The sequence below is a fragment of the Dermacentor variabilis genome, unplaced genomic scaffold (assembly GCF_050947875.1).
Source record: "Dermacentor variabilis isolate Ectoservices unplaced genomic scaffold, ASM5094787v1 scaffold_12, whole genome shotgun sequence".
Taxonomy (NCBI): Eukaryota; Metazoa; Arthropoda; class Arachnida; order Ixodida; family Ixodidae; genus Dermacentor; species Dermacentor variabilis.
Window position 1 is genome coordinate 10791413 of NW_027460280.1, and position 22560 is coordinate 10813972.

The 22560-nt window shown below is 46.3% G+C and overlaps 1 protein-coding gene and 1 pseudogene across 1 annotated transcript in view; one reads left to right on the forward strand and one right to left on the reverse strand.

Annotated features, from left to right (window-relative positions):
* The window catches only part of LOC142566076 (coiled-coil domain-containing protein 125-like), a 410736-nt gene that overhangs the window by 191549 nt on the left and 196627 nt on the right, over positions 1 to 22560 (reverse strand). The window lies entirely within an intron of this gene.
* LOC142566181 (uncharacterized) lies at positions 14472 to 15508 on the forward strand (annotated as a pseudogene).

Consider the following 22560-nt stretch of genomic DNA (forward strand, 5'->3'; position numbering starts at 1 on the left):
AGGATATCGGTTTCTGGGTGAATGTGGCACGACCATGATTTTCGCGCGGCAATGCCGGTTAAATTTCGCAGGCAATGGGCTACTTCACACACAGCAGTTAGGGGGCACGGAGAGCGCGATGTAAACTGAGTTTTGCGAACACTTCGATGTGCTCAGGCTGCCATTATGCAAGCTTTGTGGCTGTGCCGGCGACGACGTCTCTGAGACTGCACCACTTCGGGGGCCACGCAATTCGCTGGGCGCTGAGCAGAGCAGACGGCTGGGAGAGCGACTGCCGACGGCGGCGCGCCCTTCTGCCACGCTGCAAGCCTGTCTGCAAGGTTCGCAGACTGCGTGATCCAAGAGTGCTCTCGCATACACTGCGGGAAAAAGGCTAGGAGTCTGCGTCAACCGACTTCATCCTGCAGATTCACAAATTTTGTCATGGTGCCTAGTCATTTACCGTCCTCCCGACATTTTTCTTTATTTATCATGCATATCATTTTTGACGTTCTGTTGCTTGTTGAGCAAGCCTTCACTTCTGAAGCTTCGTTTTTATTATTATACTAGCTTTCAGCTTCTTAGGTTAGCTTTAGCACAACGCAATGATGGTACCTGTTAAGAATAATGGTAAGCTGTAGATCGTTAGTGAGTACTGTGTGCCATATGTGTTCCGACCAATTTTTAGCCTAAATTTTTCTTCTACTTATCCAGGACTCCTGTGACTAATTGCCGTAAGTAACATAGTCAGTTGCCTTCTTGCCCTAGAAAATATAACTGGTGCCTTCTTGCAGACCTTTAAAGTGGTAACATGTGCACTGCAGAAAGTACGGCACGTTACGATAAATTCGACTGGACATGTCTGGCGACCAGTTTTAATTTTGATAAAAAATTTATTTTCCGGCCTGAACCTGATGACAATGCAATTAACCTTAGTTTCGTGAGAGAAAAGGCGCCCTTGTAAAAAAAAGCAGGATCACTTGTTCTGTTAACAGCATTTTCCCTGGATTTACCGAATATGCATTTTGGTTAGGTCCCAAACAAATAGTGTTGTGGCTGCGGCTCTAAATATATTTTCTCCCAAATTGCAGGACAATAGGATTAACTCGAACAACACAGAGTGTACCCACTACAGTAGAAAAAAGAAAACATGGAAACGCAACACTGCACATATTAGCCAAAGTTTGTTCTCTGCATTTATTAAAGGGCAACTCCGGCGGTTTTTGACCTTGTCAAGGTATATCTGCGTTCCCGAGATCCGCCCCCCCCCCCCCTGACATGCGTCTGATAGTAGAATCGTTCTGCAAATTCAAAAGTAATTTTAAACAAGCAAAGAAGCACAAAAACGAAACCAAGCAGCCGAGCGAAACTTTTCGTGTGACGTCACGAGTGTCCCCCGTGGGGAAGGCGCGCAATGCATGCCGGTCTCGCCGAACGAGACCAGCCGATTCGTGACCGCGCCGGACCTTCGGGTGGTCAGCTGCACCAGCTCTTCGGATCTGTCGAATTCAACAGCCAGAAGTCGGCGTTCGCCACAAGAGCCAGCGCCCATGCGCGACATATTGTGATGCAACATGACTTGCCTCCCATCTCTTGCTCGTCTACAGGGAACGCAACTCCTCGTGACAGCAACTTCTCCCGCCATGCTCACGATGCGTCACGACGAGAGCGTCGACTCTTCGACGCTCTCGTCGCGGTCGTCTGCATGAAACACTCTTGGCCTCATACACAATGTGGCCTGTAACTGAGGAGGAAACGAGGTAGGGTGTTTGAGGCATTAAATTCATTTGTAACAAATCAGAGCGACTCTCAAACCTGCTTTTTTGAGGACAAGACGGAAGTGTTCAGAGGAACATACCGAGATCGACATCCGTTGGCATCACAATATCGCCGGAGTCGAACAGCCCGTCCTGTTTCCATGATAGTCGTCGAAATTCGAAGCAAATAGCTCTGTCGTCATTGGCTCTCAAAATCCACGGGAAGTGCTCATGCTTGGGCTTGTTAATAATTGCTCCACTTTAAATTTTTTATTAGACGCTTGATTCCTTTAAGAATTTTCCCGAATTAAGCGCATTCACATGAAGCAACGCAATATGGAAAAACATGTTGCAGTATTTGCTTCGTTGTAGAATTGCAAGTCAAGAAACGGACGGAATAAACAGTACTGCCTGCAGGAGACACGTATGGGGTCCATGCATACCTGCAGATTCTTTTGCGTCACGAAAATGCAACAATTTGCTTCGAAACCACATGCTAACAAAAGGGCCAATTTTTAGGTGAACACAGTGCATGATTATAACTTCTTAAGAAGATGGGTAGGGTATGTTGATGCATTGACAACCATAACTTTCAATTTTCACTGCTGGAGTAAAGGAATATTACACATTGGTACTTCTTAAATGAGACAACAAACCATATCTGAAAGGGGCTGACAGCCATACGTTGCGGTGCAAGCATGGTTTCTTTGTATTGTTGCTATTCTACCAGCTTGTCACCTGGACAGTATCTTTGACTTGCTCATTCTGCGTTGGAAGTATAGAGCATGTGCGGTTTGAGCTTGTTTTCAGGGCGCTTCATTGTTTTCGGAAAGAGTAAAATCTGCAAGGTTGTTTAATGGAGCAGTGAAAGTTGAAAGCTATGGCCCGAAATATGTGGCCATGGCAGCTAATTGCGGAAATGTATTCTCGGAATGTCATAATGCGCACGCGACATCTTTGCTTGTTCCAAGCAAACCATCAGCTGACTTGGGTTTTTTTCCATCTGAGTAACAACGGTGCTGATGGAGGCAATAATTGAAGAGCCTTAATCGATTGGTGTTTTTCTTTTCAGGCAAAGCCGAAGGCATTTCGAAGCAGCCAGTCATTCCAATTCTCAAGCAATCCTTCCTCTAGTCAGTCAATTTCTAGTGTGTAGTCATGCAAGTTCTTTTCTTTAGTAAAGCACAATAAACACAGGTTTGTTCAGATTCAAGTGGCTTTTTGTTTCTCGGACACGAATTTGTATGTATGCGTTATACCTGTCGTGTGCGGAACCCAAGTGCAGCATGATAACAATGACACGAAGAATAAGTGGCTATATCTTAAATGTTACGAGTTATCCACGTTATAATGTACAACTTGGTTGGTTCATCACCTAAGATGACTTATTTGAATGAACCGAACAATTTCGCTGGAGATGTACACCAGCATTATCATTTACAAAATATAGAAATTTTGCAAACAGCATTTGCACCTGTCAATACGAAGCAACATAAAGTTGAGGAAGTTCGTATGAATTCATGGTATGGAAAGGCAAGCATAGATGGACACAATAAGAATGAAAGAATGGTGTTTCCATTCTTCTGTTCGTTCTTTTTGTCTTTTATGTACATATGTTTGCTTACCATTGTATGCCCACTTCTCAAGTCCCCATTTTTTCATTGCCAAAGTACGGGCATGTATTGTAATCACAAGTACGGGGCTCAATCTACAGAATTTCCGTTTTACGGAACTAATCGTCTCTTTTTATTTGCAAAATACGGGCAATTCCATGATCACAACTACGGGGCTCACCCTTTTCCATTAAACGGAAATTATTTTACGGACTCTCCGTTCTACGGAAACCCAGTTTTTTCAGTTACGGAAAAGTGACCGGCAACGTTTTACCTTCAACTTTCACCGCGAACTGAAGAGCTTTTTTTACGGTGCAGGCGTGAACGCGTGCGAGCCGGTGAGTGCGGCTCAATGTTACGCGGAGTGAAAGCGATTGGCATGGATGCTATCCCCTTGGGAACGGTGGGTTGCGCCACCAAGCCAGTGTACTGCATAATGTCCTACCTAGGTTAAACAAGAAAACACGATGAACCCCCACAACCAAATTTGCTGATCCCCTATTGCGAACTTTCGTACGTCTCCGTTTTTTTGTCATTTCCCTACCTTTCTTCCACCAATAATCCAATCGCCTCTTACTATAATGCCTATTGCGGACGTGTTTACTTTTCCACTGCTCTCGCTCAGCCCAAGGGCTTCAAGGAGGCCAGTGGTGCCTGAATCGACCGCTGGGAAGACGTCTCGACATTCTAATAAAACATTCTCCATAGTTCCCCTAGCTTTACCGCAGCAAGCACATGCTTCTTGTTCCTTCTTATATCTCGCTTTATAGGTGCATGTTCTAAGGCATCCCAATATCGCTTCGAAAAGTAATGAGTTTCCCTTTGAGTTATCATAAATGGTTTCTTTCCTGACTTCGTTTTTTTCCTCTTAAGTAGTTACTCATCGCAGGTTTCTTTTCGATTGTCGCCGTTCATGTGATTATTTAAGCTTCTCTGACTTTCCGCTTGGCCGTCTTTTTTGCTGTGTTGCCCACCCTACAGGCCGCATACTTGCTGGTAAGCTTCCTAGTTCTTTTCCTCCACTGTGAATCAATGTTTTTTTTTCTGTGCAGCTACCTGAACACTCTCCCAGCCCATTTACTTCCTTCCATTATCCTTAGTCGTTGTTCATAATCAATTTTACTGCGAGCTTCCCTCACTTCAAAACTAGTCCGGCCCATATCACCCTGCACAGCTTAATTTGTAGTCTTCCCGTGAGCGCCCGATGCGAGGCGACCCACTGGCCTTTGTTTCCCATTGAGTCCTGATTGTACCCCTGATTTAAAGCAAACAATCGCATTTCCAAAAGTAAGTCCTGGAACCATTACACCTTTCCAAATATCTCGGAGGACCGCGTACCAAATCCCCATAGCACTTTGTGCTTCATTATGGCTGCATTTCTCTTCCCTTTCACTGTTATTGTTTTTTTCCTGTGCTTTCATATATCTATTGCCCTCGTTTATCCATATACCAAGGTATTTATATTCTGTTAGCCGAGGTATTTCCTGGCCTTGTATCACCACTGTCTGTTCACTGTTTTCATTGAATACCATAGCACCTGATTTTCCAACACTAAGTTTAAAACCTAAATTGTTGCCTTCCTGTCCACAGATATTAGCCAGACGTTGCAAATCACATTGCTTGTTAGCTAGCAACCCAATGTCGTCCGCATAAAATAAACCTAGGAGCTGCTGCTCTACTACTGTACCCACCTGTTTGTATGAGAGATTAAACCCGATATTACTTCCTTCTAGAGCCCTCTCAATCCTCACCATGTACATCATAAACAGCAGCGGGGATAAAGGGCACCCCTGTCTCAGTCGCTTGTTGATATCAACTTTCTCCTCGCACCTCATACCTTCCCATTCAACGCAAACGGTATTTTCTAGGTAAATCTCTCTCAAAAACTGTAGACAATCGGCGCCTAAACCTTCGCCTTCCAGAATATTTCAGCCACCTTCCATCACGCGCGCGGACGGGGAGCGCGTTCTACTCCGGCCAGACCGCTGCATCTTGAAAGCTATCTGCGATGTGTACAGAGTCCGCGCTGCGCTGTTTTCGCGGCTGAGTTCGCGTTGATCCTAGCGGCAGCGCGAATGTCAATGCGCTCGCTGCTTCTGCCACGTTTCCTCACTGCAGCGTTTTGACAGCGAGTTTCTGTTGTCATTGAGGGAGGTGTGTTCATGTTAGCTTGTGCGCACGTGACATTATGTTTGTTACTTCAGTTGGTATGGTCTATGCACACTAGTTTATGCGGCTTATAAAACTACTATTCTTACTATCTTGCTCTCACAACTTATGATCCTCCTTTCCCGCTAAACTGCGACTTTTTCATTCACAATCATCATCATCATCCTCAGCCTGGTTACGCCCACTGCAGGGCAAAGGCCTCTCCCATACTTCTCCAACAACCCCAGTCATGTACTAATTGTGGCCATGCCATCCCTGCAAACTTCTTAATCTCATCCACCCACCTAACTTTGTGCCGCCCCCTGCTACGCTTCCCTTCCCTTGGGATCCAGTCCGTAACCCTTAATGAGCATCGGTTATCTTCCCTCCTCATTACACGTCCTGCCCATGCCCCCCCCCCATTTCTTTTTCTTGATTTCAACTAAGATGTCATTAACTCGCGTTTGTTCCCTCACCCAATCTGCTCTTTTCATATTCCTTAACGTTACACCTATCATTCTTCTTTCACCGCAACATCACCGCAAATGCTCCAGCTCAGTGTTTTGCTTTTTGAGTTATCGGATATCGCGCTAAGCGTTGAAAGTTTCTCAATTCCTGGTTGGTCCACAGAGTCTACGGTAGTTTCGTTTAATGACCGTACGTGCCTAAACTCCAAATGTGCAGTTCTCTAACCCAACAAACCAACAAACTAGCTATCTCCTGGAAATGTCCCACAAATGTTCCGATGTAACACCTTGGATTTCCTCAGGAGATGTCGACTAAACTGAAGAACGTCCCAGGAACGTTTTGGCAACATGCACTTACCAACAAAAAATTTCTCCAAGGGACCTCCACATATACTTACTCATTATTTTTTTGCACCATTTGAATATAATTAGGCGCTTCGCTTCCTGTAGCATTTGGACATATCAAAGCACATGTAAGCCAAATTTTGTGCACCTACAGCCATTGCGAGCCGTATTTACGCTGAAAGTATAACAGCATGTAAAAACACATGTAACTGCGGTCACTGTATTTATCGCTTCCTGTCCAATAGCAGATGTCACGCAAAATCAAAGGAAATCAATCTGCTGACTCCATCAGCCTTACCGCTTGTTCCTGTCGGCCGCATGGCGTATTGTATGTGCCATGACTGCGCTTACCAATATCTGCAGTCATCCCATTATTCGTCATCCGCAGAGATACAAACAAGTGGCAAGTCTGATGGAGCAAGTAGATTGGTCGTGTTTGATGTTGCATGACATCTCCAAGTGTACAGGAAGCGATATATACAACGAGCACTAGCGTATATAACTCTAAATACGGTATATACGGCATACCGGCAACATGTGTGTACCGCTCCCAATGGTTGTAGGTGCACAAAATTTGGCTCACACGTACAGTGTACAATATTGTGGTTCTACAGCAAAGAGGCACACTTGAAAAAACTGCTTCGCATAAGGTACTCTTATTGCGATAGAAATTAGGCCCATTTCTGCCGTCGCCATGAGGTTCCGTATAAAGTCCTAGGGCAATCGCCGCCGTACGTGCAGAGTGCGGGGGTCAATCTCGCGCCCGGAACGGAGGAGGTCTCATTGTCCCGCCCCCTTCATCTTGGCAGGGCCCCACATTCCGCCGCGCGGTGTTTCCACGGCTCCCGTTGATGTGGAACAGACAGCACGAAGGTCAATCCGCTCGCTGCTGCTGCCGCGCGCTTTGTGAGATGCTTGTTAATTTTGTTGGGATGCCTATGTTTACAAGTTTATATGGCCGATAAAATAACTATCCTTGCTTAGTATAGCTGTCCATTAATTTGCTGTCGCAATCGATGCTTCGTCTTTCGGGCGAAACGTCGATTTCTTTCTTCGTAAATGTATATTTATTAACAGAGTAACAGTTGTACAGCGACATCTCAAGGTAGCACACGATTTCGTCGTTATTTCTCTGAGTAGAAAACTTAAAGCAAGGAGTAAAATTGCATGCAAGCAGACGCATTCTGCGTGCCTGGCCTTAAAATTTTTAATATGGAAATGCACAGTGTTTACATCAAGAGAAGGCTTTAGCTCGGCGGCTTCTATTAAATACGTGGGAAAGAAGGAATAGTTCTTCTAGGCAAGCACTTCAGTACCCATTTTTTTTAGTTGGCCTATTCTGGAGGAGCCATGGAAAGAAGAATCATGGTTGTAACGTTAAGGGATAAGAAAAGAGCAGATTGGGTGAGCGAACAAACGCGAGTTAATGAGATCTTAGTTGAAATCAAGAAAAAAAATGGGGGCATGGGCAGGACATGTAATGAGGAGGGAAGATAACCGATGGTCATTAAGGGTTATGGACTGGATTCCAAGGGAAGGAAAGCGTAGCAGGGGGCGGCAGAAAGTTAGGTGGGAGGATGAGATTAAGAAGTTTGCAGGGACAACATGGCCACAATTAGTACATGACCGCGGGAGCTGGGGATGTATGGGAGAGGCCTTTGCCCTGCAGTGGGAGTAACCAGACTGATTATTATTATTATTATTATTATTATTATTATTATTATTATTATTATTATTATCATTATTATTATTATTATTATGGAGGAAAGAACACGCATTGTGAAATTCTAATCCAGCCAATCAGCAGTAACACTCTAGTCCTTATTTTACTTGCTGTTCTTGAATTTTGATAAGTGAGTGAAAAACCGCAAAACAAAATAAATGCACCTGCGCCGTCGGCAAGTTTCCACATAGGTCGTGTAATCTACCTAGAGTAGTCATGCGCTAATTATTGCAACTGAAACTGGCGCGACATCTTATTTAACACCATAAGGTTTAGTAAACAAATCGTGAGGTGGTATTCGATTAATAAATAGTCCTGGAGTGCATAAAAAGCTCGATTTTACATTGAGTTTACAGCAAGCAAACGCAGCTGACATTTTAAACACGTACATACATACATGCAATCTTCGCGACAAAAATAACAAAAAAGGCAATGGCCGTGCACTGTATTACCAGGCTACCTCAATATGATCAGGCTAAGCAGCAAATTGAGGGCGAAGACAGCAAATTTCCTCAACCTTCACCTCGGGCGCTCCTATCTAAGTATACAGAAAAAGCGAAATCCTTTTTCTCGGCCACCACTAAAGCAAATCTGATGCGCCTTGATGTACTTACAAGCAAAAGTTAAAATCGAGTGACTGTTGGAAGTGGATTTCTGAATCAGGGCATTAATTTTTTTATAATTATTGTTAAAAATTACAAATATTCTGAAAGCAAGACTATCACGTTTACACCTCAACATTCAGCAAAGAAAAATGATATCACAATTCTGTAAATTCCGTGTAATAGTAAATCCCAAGCGGGCGAATATGATATACTATACGTGGCTCTCTAGTACACCACTAATATGTAAGTTGGTCTTTGGCAATGTCGTTGTAAACGCTGATAAATTGACGAAAGATATACATTTACATATAGAGTTTCTCCACTTTGTATGTCCTAATGGGTGCAGTTTACAGAACAGCGACATCTGTTTTTGGTAAAGAGTTGCGGATTTGTGAACATCGCGGGCCTGTCTCTCTTTTTCAAGGATACCAATTTTTGTCAAAATACAGAGCCTAAATCAATATTGCGCTACAACAGTCAGTGCTCGCGTTTACACCATAGTCGGTAATCCATCAAACAAAAACTGATGTTCATCAGGAGTTATTAGGCCTACAAGTGTGCAATTGGAGGTGTACACTTCAAAGATTAGTTGGCTATGGTGCCCTTGCGTTCGACAAGTGGAGTTGAGAAATTACGTGAAGAGACTCGGGCGGCAACACCGACGCCATAGGGAGCGCAGCCACTTCAATCATCGACGAGGGCTCGAGCGGCACGGGGCAGTGACTGCATTGCCCGAATGCCCTCTGCAAACCAGCTGGGTCCTGCGCGATTAGAGAGCGAGCAAAATTGCACAATACGACCGCAAGACCCCCGGTTTAAATGTAATTTCGGCAGGTGGCCTTCGTGAATAAATAAAGCCTCTAAATTTTGGTCCCCTCATATCAGTGCCCTATAGTGCCCTATACCTTCTGCAGCACTCACAAGACGTTTCACGCACCACAATTCGGTTGCGTCCCAGATAAAGCCAACGCGAACTTCTTCTAGACAAAAGCAAAAAAAAAATAAATAGCTTGAACCGTTTTGAAAAACGAGAAAATCAGACATTCATTCGTTCGTAGCAATTGCTAGAAAGGAAACCCATACGGGTTCCTCGAAAGAAAAGCCTCGCACTTGAAGAAAAATTCGTCCTGGTTCCGCATTCGAATCCTGGACCGCCGCCTTTCCGGGGCAGCCGCTCTACCATCCCAGCTAACCAGGCAGCTAACAGATAGCAGGGCGAAGTCGAATTTGTCGACAACCTGAAGCAAAGGCAAGAGTTTGACGTAATAGTTCTGCGGAAACCCGCAAGGTAGAGTTCTCAAGGTAAAGTTCACGTCTACCTAGCGGTCGATTTAGACACCACTGGCCTCCTTGAAGCCGTTGTGTTCAGCGGGAGCAGTGGTAAAGTAAACATGTCCGCAATAGGCATTAGTAAGAGGCGATTAGAGGACTGGTGGAAGAAAAGTCGGGAAACGACAAAAAAACGGAGACGTACAAAAGCGCAGTTCGCACTAGCTGATCAGAAAATTTGGGTCTGGTAGTTCATAGTGTGTTTTCTTTATTTTTTTATTGTTTAACCTAGGTAGGAAATTAGGCAGTATAATAGCAAGAGCTTGGTGGCGCAACCCACCGCCCCGTTCCAAAGGGGAAGCTCATAACATCCATCCATCCATCCATGGCACCTGGAGTTGACCGTGAGTTGAGATTTTGTGGCGAATGGATGTGCTTTTCGGGGCTCTGTGGCGGCGACGAAATGATAGGTTTTTGTGCATGCTTTGAGCTTGCTTCTGCTTTCGATTTGCTGATTTTCTTGCCTTTAAATAGTAATTGGGTGGTTATCTTTTTTTTTCACTCGTATTTCGTGTGCGCTGGTGCATTTCGTGTACATTTGGTTTTGCAAGATGATTACAGCGTTCTTTCGCACCACGTGCTTCAACACGTGCAGCCGGGTGGGACGTTGAGTGTTTGTAGCCTTTCAATGGTAGCTTCGAGGTGGCAAAACTAATAGCTATTAGCGGTTTTACTGTGCGTGTTTTGGTAGGAAAGTAAGAGCGTGGCCGCGTGGTTGAGCGCGTGCGAGAGCGTGTCATACCTTGGGTCTCGGCGCCATTCATTGCTTTGGAAACAGCAGTGAGCGTTGCTTTGCGACATTTTAAGGATTTGGATCCTGTGCGTATCGGTTTTTGCTAAAAAGGCACGGGTCTGCATTATTATAGTATTATAGTATTACAGTATTTGCATCAGAAAAAGCCATGCAATACATGGCAAGAAAGCCGGGAAAGCAGGCAGTGCGCGGTGGGTCCCTCAAAGCAGAGGAGGGGACAGATGAGAATGGAGAGGGAACCGAGTCAATCGGCGCACACTGTGATGTCGATGCTAGGCTCAAGAAAATGGAGGCTTTCCGGGAAGAGCTTAACAAACAGGTTGAAGAGCTCAAAAATGAGCTAAATAGGGAACGTGATGCACGGAACGTAGTTGAAAAAAGACTTGAAGCAGCCCAAGAAAAAGCTGAACAGGGTCGCCATTGTCCACGAGAATGTGCGTGACAATGGAACACAGTTCCCCGACGTGACAGGAGAGGGAGTGCTAGCAAAGAACGTGGAATGCGTGCAACACGGTAAAGGGTTAGCTGGAAAGAGCGGCACCTACCTTGAGGCCACCAGGCGGAAAAAGCAGGAGCACAGGGGACAATGCCCCTTGTCGAGTCCGAATCACGCGGGAAAGGACAAAGGGAAGCAGGCAGAGGTAGGAGAGAGGGAAAGGGAAAGAATTTTGCGATTATTGCCGGCGACTCGAACCTGGCTAGGTGCTCAGAAGCAATTGTGGAGAGGCTAACAGGCGATAAAAGAGTGGCGGTAGGGACATTTCCACGGCGGACACTGGGTTCTGTCATGGAGCAAGCAACAGAAAAGCTCGCGGAAAAATGCCCACGTGCGCAACCTTGTCATAGTAGCAGGTGGGCTAAATGACGTCCTAACCAGAAAAGGGACAGGACTAGCCCAGCGCTCGGCGAAGGGGGTGGACGACTTGCGCGAGGTATCCCCTCAGGTGCAGATCGTGGTGTGCACAGTGCCGGAGGTGCCTGTACATGACAGTCACGTGCAAAGAGCCGTAGTAGCTGCTAATGAGGCAATATGGAAAATGAGCCGAGAGAGAGGCTTCGAGGTTGTCGAAGTAAACAGGGAAGTGAGAAGTTGTGGTGGTTTTAAACGAGATGGGATCCACTTCAATTACAGGCCAGCACGAGAAGTGGGCTGGCGACTTGGGGGTCGCGCTGTTGCTTATTTAGGGGGCCCGCGGGCGCTCAGAAGGTCAGAGTAGGTAGTAATGAAGAAGGTCCCCAAGGGGAACATCAGAAGAGCATCGCCGTCGATAACAGAAAAAGGTGGAAAGCAAGAAAAAGAGCTCGCCATGCAAGAGGCTACATAAACATGCAGGGCGGCAGAAGAAAGGAAAAGTGGGCAGAGATTGAGGAGCAGTTACATAGAGAACAAATAGGGGTGTATGCAGTTAGAAACGCACCTTAGAGACTCAGAAGAGCCGCCAGTTATTGAGAATTATGTACGGGAAGGGTGCAACAGAACTAAGTCGGAAAGAAAGGGAGGGGGAGTCGGCATGCTCATCCATCAGGGAGCCAAATGGAAAAGAGTAAATTCAAGATGTCAAGAGCATGTTTAGTTATAAGGTACAATAAGTGGGAAGAAAACTTGGCTGGTGCTAGGTATTTGTGGACCGGAAATTATTGCACAGAGAAGAATAAAGAGTTAGTGGAATGCATAAGCGCTGATATTAAGGGTTCCGGGAATGGTGCTGAAATTATCCTATTAGATGACATGAATGCCCACATACAGGATTTAGATAGCCATATCGACAACAACGGGAAGTCAATGCTAGACCTTTGTGAGCACCATAACCTCGTTATCGTGAATACAGGGCCTAAGTGTGAAGGGCAGATCATGTGGGAAGTGGGAAACCGGCAATCGACCATTAATTACTGTCTGATGACAGAAGAAATTCATTATAAGTTGAGAGAAATGGTCATTGATGAGGAAGGGTATAGCAGCTTAGGGAGTGAACGTAAACGCATGATTTTGAAAATGGGATTTGTAGTTGGGAAAGAGAGCAAAGATTGCAAAATGGCCAGTCCAAATTTGAACGCTGAATAAATAACAAATATAGTCACTAGAGTCGAGGAAGAACTTGGTAAATGGCCAAGGGTGGGAATATAGTGAGCTTCTAATGTAATAACGACACAAATACGGAAAGAGAAACGACATGTTCGTTGGAAAGGAAAAAAAGAAACCTAAAAGCTGGGGGAACAGGGAGATACGAGAAGCGATCGGCGAACGACAGAAAGCATCTCGAGAGCACAGGCAGGCAAAGAAGGCGCAGTTGCCGCACGATGAAGTAACCAGTAAATGGGAAATATACCGGGAGAAAAAGTATATGGTTCAAATACTGGAGCAAGCAAAATTAAAAGGTGAAAGTGAACGTTGGTTGTCATAAATACGTGAGAAAACGAAGGCCGCACCTAGGCTATTTTGGAACCACATAAAATGATTAGGCAGGAAGTCAACATCAATAGAACATATCCTAGACGAAGATGAAAAGAGACTGGAAGGAGAAGCGGCAATAAATTACATCCGAAAAATAACAGCCGAGTCTTTCCAAGGCAATGACGTGGTTGTATTTGAAGAAAGAACGAAAAAAAGAGCATGAAAGAGACCCAGATGGAAAAGGAGCTCGTGCTGACTAATATCAAATGGAAGAAAGCGGAAGAGAAAATTCCTAAGCGCACAGCTACAGGGCTAGACGAGGTTCCCGTGAGGCTGATTAATGAACTAGGACCGAAAGGTAAGGAATCTCTGGTGAAAGCAGTGGAAGAAACTTCAAAAGATGGACGAATACCAGACAGTTGGCGACAAAGTAGAATGGATTTAATTTATAGAGGTAAGGGGACAAAGATAGAATTCACTCGTAAAGACCGTTGACCATTACATCGGTAATATACAGGCTAGCAATGCAGGCAATCAAATTAAATCTTCAAGCATGGGCCGAGAATAATGGCATATTGTGAGAACCTCAGAATGGCTTCAGAATAGGTAGGCGTTTAGATGATAACTTATTTGTTCTTACTCAGTGTACTGAAATATCAAAAGCAGAAAGCAGGCAGTTATATATGGTCTTTTTAGACATTACAGGAGCCTGTGACAACGTAGACCGCAAAATTTTGCGGTCTACGGACGACAAAAAATAGAGACGTACAAAAGTTCGCAATAGGGGATCAGGAAATTTGGTTGTGGGGGTTCATCGTGTTTTATTTTCTTTTTCTTGTTTAACCTAGGTAGGACATTAGGCTATAATAGCAAAAGCTTGGAGGCGCAACCCACCGCCCCGTCCCAAAGGGAACGCTCATAACATCCATCCATCCATCCATCCATCTATCCATGGCAGCTGGCAGTTGTGCGGTGTGGACGCTTGTTTCGGTGATCTTTGGATTACGCGTGTTGACCGAGACAGGACGGACGGACGACTGTGAGAGAGCCGTGACTACGACAATAGATGAGTTCTTTGCTTTAATATTTTGAGAATTTAGATTTAGGCTAGTTTTTATATCTGGGCTAGTCAGGTGAAGTGCTCGCGAAAGAGCAGCTCAGTGACCTAACGGCCGGGTCTTTTCCGGCCGGTAGCTATAGATTGGCAGGGCTCATTTGTGAGTTAACTAGTTTAGACAGGTAGTTAGTATTTTTTTAGGTGATCAGCCTTTTGCGGTACGCAGAATTTTATTTGAGCACTGGTTGCAAGTGGTTTGTTTTTCTAGCTTTTTGTGGTAGCGATAATAGAGTGCTGCTAAGATGGTCAAGCAACTGAAGGTTAAGTGCAATGAGTGTGATGCATCGGTGAATTGGAAGGAAACACGGTTCGAATCCGTAGAGGAGGCCGAAGATGCGGATTTTATCTGCAAATGCTGCGTATTAAGGGCACGCCTGGAAAGGGCTGACGAAGCGAACACCAACCTAGCGTTACGCATGGATGCTCTAGAAGAGCAGCTACAGGTAGAGAGGGCCGAGAAGAGCAAACTCCAACAGCAGCGTAGTGAATTGTTGCTCGAAAAAATGGCTGACACAGCCATGCGAAGTCACATTGGCGGACTTTCCAGTGCCAGCCACAAGGATGAGGCCTGCACTGGCATGGACAGCGATAGGAAAGAAGGTCCGGCAGGTTCAGGCAGGAATAGCTACGCACACGTGGCAACTAGGAAGTCAGGAGGCGATGAAGAGGAGGGGAACAAGCTAACCCCGACGAATGAGGTCACAGTCAATGATAAGAGGCAGCATAATCTGGAAGTTAGGAGGGAGGAAGGGAATACCCTAGTGATTATCGCTGGTGACTCAAATATGAGTAGGTGCAAAAGAACTATAATGGAGAGTGTAAAGGGTTGCAGTGGGGGCGTTCCCAGGCAGGACAATGGACGCAGTACTGAGAAAGACAAAAAGCGAACTTTCTAATAATGTTGCAGAGCGCAATTGATATTGGTAGTGGCGGGGCTAAACGATGTCCTGAATGGTCAAGGCGCAAAAGTAGTGTAAAGATTAGCGGAGGGAGTTGACGGTTTAAGGGCGATAGCACAGCAAGTCCAGATCGTGGTATGCACAGTGCCGGAGGTGCAAGGACATAATGGAGAAATTACCAAGGACGTTGTGGCTTTTAATCGGGAGATAAGAAAGCTAAGCCAGGAGAAAGGCTTTGAAGTGGCTGATATAAACAGAGAAGTGCATAGAGCAGGCCTTGGCGGAAGTTTTACGCAATATGGGTAGGAGCCGAGATCGACTGGCGGTTGGCAGGCCGGGCAGTAGCTTTTTTAGGAGGTCCACTGCGGCTCAGGGCATAGGGGTAGGTAGAAACAATGTAGTAAGTCGAACAATAGAGGCTGACGCCAATAAGATCGCCACTAGGAGGTCCAGGAAGAAAACTACATCAAAGAAATTTAACACCAGGATCACGTACATAAACATGCAAGGCGGTAGAAAGAGAGCGAAGTGGTTAGAAATAGAACAGCAGTTAAAGGACGAGGAAGTAGGTGTATACGCGCTATGCGAAACACATTTCAGGGATCTAGAAGACTCACCGTTTATTGAGGGCTACATCTGGGAAGGGAGCAACAGAACAACAACGGAGAGGAAGGCAGGAGGAGTAGGGTATGCTGATCCAAGGAACAAATTGGCAAAAATAAAGTCAACTTGCAAAGAACATGTCTGGATATCAGGTACAATTGCCGGTAAAAAGACATGGCTAGGAGTAGTTTATTTAGGGATAGGGGACAAATGCAGGCAGGAGAACAAGGATCTAGTGAAGTGTCTCGATGACGACATAAAGCAGTTTGGAGAAGGTGCCGATATTTGTCTACTGGGTGACTTGAATGGCCACATCGAGGATCTGGATGGATACACAGATTATAATGGGAGGTTGCTGCTAGACTTCTGTGACCGACACAACCTAGTTATAGTAAATAGAGAAACTAAGTGTGAGGGACAAATCACGTGGGAGTCCCGTACCAGACAAACGACCATTGATTACTGCTTAATGTCACAGGGGTTGTATAGCAAGCTCGCAATAATTTAAATGGACGAAGAGGGGAAGTACAGCCTCTAAAGTGATCATAAGCGTGTAAGTCTACAGCTGGGAGCCCTGCTAAAAAGAGAAATGCAGGGAAGTCAAAAAGAGCACGCAAAATTAAATAACGAACAAATAGCGCAAACAGCGGCCGGCATAGAGGAAGCAATAGAGAAACATCCCATGGTAAAGAGGGATTATAATCAGTTAGAACTACTCATTAGTACAAAAATAAAAGAAGTAAAAGGAGTAAACCGATGGAGAGGAAAGAGGAAGCCACGAAGTTGGTGGAATAAGGAAATTAGGTAGGCCATCGAACAAGGACTGTTGGCATCACGGGAACAAAGAGAAGCAAAGAGGGCGCAGTTATCTGAAGAGGAAATAGGCCAAAAATGGGAATCTTATCGACAAAAAAAGCAGCAAGTGCAGGTCCTCATCCAGGCTAAAAAAAAGCAGGCCTCTGATCGCTGGCTGGCTGAAGTTCGCGATGCAACTAAAGGGCGGGGGGGGGGGGGACAAGAAAATTCTGGAACCAAATAAGCTGGCTGGGTAAAGCGAATCACAGAAAGCAGGAACATATTCACGATGCCGAGGGAGAATGTTTAGAGGGAGATGGCGCTGTTAACTACATTGGTGCAGTTATAGCTAAGTCATTTGGGAAATACGACAGGGTAATCGCCCAAAATGAGGGAGCCACACGGGATAGCACAATAGAAAACAGCTTAGAACTGATCAATCTAAACTGGAAAAAGGCAGAAGCAAATGTTTCACAATGCACGTCCGCGGGGATAGACGAAATTCCAATCAAGTTAATTAATGAACTTAGCCCAAGAAGCAAGGAAACGCTGATAAAAGCATTGGAGGCAGTCATAACAAATAAGCTAATTCCGCACAGCTGGAAACAGAGTAATATGAATATGATTTATAAAGGGAAGGGTGATAAGAAGAACATAAAATCCTTCCGACCAATTAGGATAACATCAGTTATATATAGGCTGGCGATACAGGCGGTGAAATTAAAAGTGCAGTCATGGGTAAAAAGTTATAGAATACTCGGAGAACTCCAGAACGGGTTCAGAAGTGTTAGGCGCTTAGATGATAGCCTTTTCGTGCTTACCCGGTGCATAGAAATAGCTAAGGCGGAAAATAGACCTCTGTATTTAGCCTTCCTGGACATAAGTGGTGCATACGACAACGTGAACATGGAACTCCTGTGGAACATATTAAAAGCTGAAAGTATCGGTCATGAGCTAATTGATTTTCTACAGGAACTATATCGAGAAAATAATGTTGAGATAACATGGGAAGGAATTAAGAGTACGACAACTGTTGAGGTTCACAAAGGATTAAAAGGTTGTCCTCTATCACCGCTGCTGTTCTTGCTTTATATGATAAGCGTGGAAAGAAGGTTACAACGAAGCAATCTAGGGTATAACCTGTCGTACAGATTAGGCGAAAAGGTTGTTGAGCAACGACTACCGGGTTTAATGTATGCGGACGATATTGTGCTGTTAGCAGATAGCCAGGAAGATTTGCAAACTCTGGTTAATTACTGTGGAGACGAAGGAGACAGTTTAGGTTTCAGTTTTAATGCAGCTAAGTCCGGTGGGATGTTTTTCAACGATACAACTGATCAGGAACTTACAATACAAGGCCATGAAATACCCCGAGTGGCCGAATACAAATATCTCGGGGTATGGTTAAACAAAGGGCAGATGTACACGGAAAAGCACGAACAGTCTCTCATAGCAAAAGGGCGAAGAGATGCTGGGATAATGAAGCATAGGGCATTTTGGGGTTACAACAGGTATGAGGTATTGAGAGGTATTTGGAAGGGAGTAATGGTGCCGGGGCTTACTTTCGGGAATGCGGCCCTGTGTTTAAGGGCAGAGGTTCACTCGAGATTAGAAGTAGATCAGAGAGCTGTGGGAAGATTAGCACTAGGTGCCCACGGGAAAACCCCAAACGAAGCAGTACAGGGGGATATGGGCTGGGCATCGTTCGAAGAACGGAAAGCTCAGAATAAAATCCTCTGCGAAAAACACCTGAGGAAATTGTACGATAACAGGTGGGCAGCTAAGGTATTAAATACCTATACAGAAAGAGCGTTGACTCACAATGGCGGAAAAGAACTAGGAAGCTAACCAGTAAGTATGCCAGACACGAGGACGAAGAAAGACAGAGCATTAAACGACAGGTTAAAAACGCGGAAGGTAACAATTGGATAAATTCAATGAAAAGGAAGCATAGTGTTGAGCTATATCGAGGATGGGAACAGCAGATCAGGAAGGAAGCGTTTGATGATAACTCAAGAGGCAGTGCCCTTCTCTTTGGAGCTAGGTCAGGATGTCTTAGAACGCAGAGCTATAAAAAGAAATTTAACGAAGAAGAAGACACATGTACTGTGTGTGGTAAATCTGTAGAAACAATAGAACACCTCATACTAAAATGTGTTAGTATCAATCCCCATGTCGATGCGGCCACAGTAACGCTTCCTGAGGCCCTAGGGTTCAGGGATAATAATAGTCATGTAAATAAATATGCGGTGGAAATTAGCAAAAAGCGAGTGGAAGATTGGTGGCTCAAACGCAGAGATGTGACATCACGTTTAAATTGTAGGAAGACGTATTTAAAGAAAGTGGCGAATGTTAATAGCTTACAACACAGTTTTAAACAAAAATAAAAAGCTGAGCATGGGCAACTGCCATCACCACGTTTCAACGGGGACACTCCTACCTTCCATCTATCCATCTCTCGCGGTCAATTTAGGCACCACTGACCTCCTTGAAGCCCTTGGGTTCAGCAAGATAAGTGGAAAAGTAAACATTTCCGCAGTAGGGATTAGTAAGAGGCGATTGGAGGATTGATAGAAGAAAAGTAGGGAAACGACAGAAAACGGAGACGTACAAAAGCACAGTTCGCAATAGGGGATCAGAAAATTTGGTTGTGGGAGTTCATATTGTTTTTTTTTCTTTATTTCTTTTTGAACCTAGGTAGGACATTAGACAGTATAAAAGCAAGAGCTTGGTGGCGCAACCCACCGCGCCGTTCCAAAGCGGACGCTCATAACATCCATCATTCCATCTCTCCGCCTTGCGGGTTTGCGCAAAACTATTACGTTGAACCGTTTTTTTTTAAATTTTGTTTGCTAAGGTAATTTTATAAGATTCAGTTTTTCAGACATAGTAGCTCCGCACAGAAAGCCTTGGATCGATGCGCGAGGCCCGCGCTCGAAAAGCCGCCCACCGGCGAAGAGGCTTCGAGGCCAAGCCCGGGTTCACGCACCTCGCTCAGTCCGCGCTCTCGGGCCCATGCTCGTGCAGCGCTCCTGACAAAGAAGGAAATTATCTTAAAGGGATTCATCAGTAAAGGACTAGCCTACAAAACCCCCCGTGGTTAGATTTCGCGTTGCGCGGCCAAGCACGAGGCCGCGGGATCGAATACCGGCCGCGTTTCGACGGGGGAGTATTTCAAAAACGAACCGTGCATTGGGTGCACGTTTAAGAACCCTAGTTGGCCCAAATTAATCCGGAGTCCCCCACTACTGTGTGCCTCATAATCATATCGTGGTTTCGGCACATGAAACCCATGAATTTAGTTTTTAACTATGCGCCATCATTTATGTTGACGTTTTAAGGGATCAACCGTGAAATGAGCTTCACAAGCATGGTCTTTGTCGACGCACTATTCGTGATAGTGCGGTCTGGTGCCGTGGAAAGTACACGAGGGGGCTGAAGTGGACTCACAATAACAGCGAGAGTTTAATGACGTAGATGGTGTAAATTGAAGTGTGCTAAAATAATGTTGAGTTGGGCGAGCGGTCGGGCTGGCGCAGGCCTTGTAGTCAAGTAGTCAAACACCCGACGACAAAAAGTAGTGTGGCGGCACTGCGATCCAAGTAGAGGCGGTCCCCAGGCAATCAGAAAGGAAGATTAGGTGTTGAACGTAGAGCACACCAGCAAAGCGCTGAATGAGACCACAATGAATTGAGACGCACAAAGGGCAACAATAGAGACGCCAAATTTTGTTACCTAAACATGCAGGGTGGCCGCAAGCGGAAAAGATTGTAGGAAATTCAAACGCAGCTTAATGACAAAACTATTAGCATGTACGCCGTGACAGAAACGCATCTATGAGATGTCGAGCAGCCACATGTTGACAATTTTGTATGCGAGGGGTGCAGCAGATTGCAGGAGACCTGTGTTGAAGCAGCGCCACCAACGTGACGTCATATTGCCGGACTACAAAAAGCCGTCATCGACAAGCGTGGCCTCCACTTGGCAGCAGCGGCAGTGCTGGGAGGCATCCGCCTAACCTTCTGTTATCCTGTTCTGCAGGTCAGTCTAGCAGGATATTGACACGCGTACTTATCTTTATCGGGCGACCACTTCTCGCCGCCTAACAAATGTTATCGCACAGCGCAGGACGCGCCTGCATGTAAAAGAAGTTTCTGGAATGTTATCGATGGTTCCGTCCACTGTCTTTCACCGCAACTTGTGTTATCTCATTGCATGTGTGCGCGACGCGAATAATGTGGAACTTTCTGGAAGGCACGCGGGTCCCAGCGATTGCTCTGGAACGTTCGACGACAGATGTATAAAAGCCGACGCGCTTGACCCGCTCATCAGATTTTCGACGACCGCCGATCGTGTTCGACGCTACCATCATTCTTTGAGTGTAGCCTGTTTTTGAGAGCGCAAGTTCGCCAAATAAAACTCTCGTTTCGTTAATCACAGTTTTGCTGTCTTCTCAACCGTCACTACCACGTGACATCTGGTGGAGGTGCTAGTGCGTTCATGTACCGAACCCCCCGCAAAGCCGCGATCCAAGCGCGAAGCCTGAGGACAAAACCAACATCGCCCAAGACCAGCGTGCTAGCCGCAGAGTGCAAGGACTGCCCCCAGAGCACGGAGTTCTACCTGAGACGACAAAGAAGATCGTGGTCAAAACAACCCCAATGGCTGCCCCAGCGTCCCCCGTTGTCCTACAACAACCTCGGGACCCACCGACCTTCCATGAAGCAGCGACTGAAGACCCCGAATCCTGGCTGGAGACCTACGAACGAATCGCGGCTTTCAACAACTGGGACTACGACGACAAGCTGCAGCATGTGTACTTTGCCTTAGAAGACGCCGCCAGAACGTGGTTTGAGAACCGGGAGTCGACCTTGACAACATGGGACCTGTTCCGGAGCGGCTTTTTGCGCACCTTTACGAACACACTGCGCAAGGAAAGGGCAGGAGCCATGCTGGACACCCGAGTGCAGCTACCTAACGAGAACGTTGCCATATTCACGGAAGAAATGAACCGTCTGTGCCGCCACGCCGACCTGGATATGCCCGAGGAGAAGAAAGTCCGCCTTCTCATGCGGGGCGTGAAGGAAGAACTTTTCGGCGCAATGATACGAAGCCCACCGAAGACCGTAGAAGAGTTCCTTCGCGAGGCCACTAGCATCGAGAAGACACTCGAAATGCGGAACCGGCAATTCCACCGCCGCACGACCTCTACCAATTACGCAGGAATTCAGTCACTGGCCACCGACGATCTCCGCGAGACTATCAGAGCGGTCGTACGGGAAGAGCTGCAGAAGTTGTACCCCAGGTCGCAGCCTCAAGTAGCCTCAATCGCCGAAATCGTCAAAGATGAGCTTGAGCGATCGCTTGGAGTTCCTGAGCTGCAACTAGAATCACGAGGAAGACGGACATTTGGCGAACCCCCGATCACCGCCCGCTCTGCTATCACTGCGGAGAAGCCGGCCATGTGTACCGCCGATGCCCCTACCGCGACTTGGGGCTGAGAGGGTTCGCCGTCAACGCGCCGCGTCCACAGCTTGGGGAGCCCCCACGTGACATCGCCGATTACCTAGCCGCCACTCAGTGCGACTCTCGACGACCGTCCCGTTCGCCGTCACCAGGCCACTACCTGTCGCCGCAACGCCGTCCATACACTGGCCCAGCCCGGGGCCGGTCAGCGAGCCCATATCCGGAAAACCAAAAGCAGCAACCGATGGAGGTGCGGTTGCTGTTCGTCGAACTGACGAAGATCCTCCCGCCGCCGACGAAGACGCCGAAGAAACTACCTCGACGGCATAACGACACGCCACCGTCCCGACGAAGTCTGAAAGCAAAGAATACGTCGACGAAAGACGACCTGACGACGTCCCATACCAGCCACAGGTCAACGAGACACAGCCATGATCCGACGCCAAGACCTAACTGTAACGCAAGACGAAGAACCACCGACCTTGACGTGCTTGTCGACGGCCATGCAGTCACCGCCTTAGTCGACACAGGGGCCGATTACTCCGTCATGAGTGGACACATCGCCGCC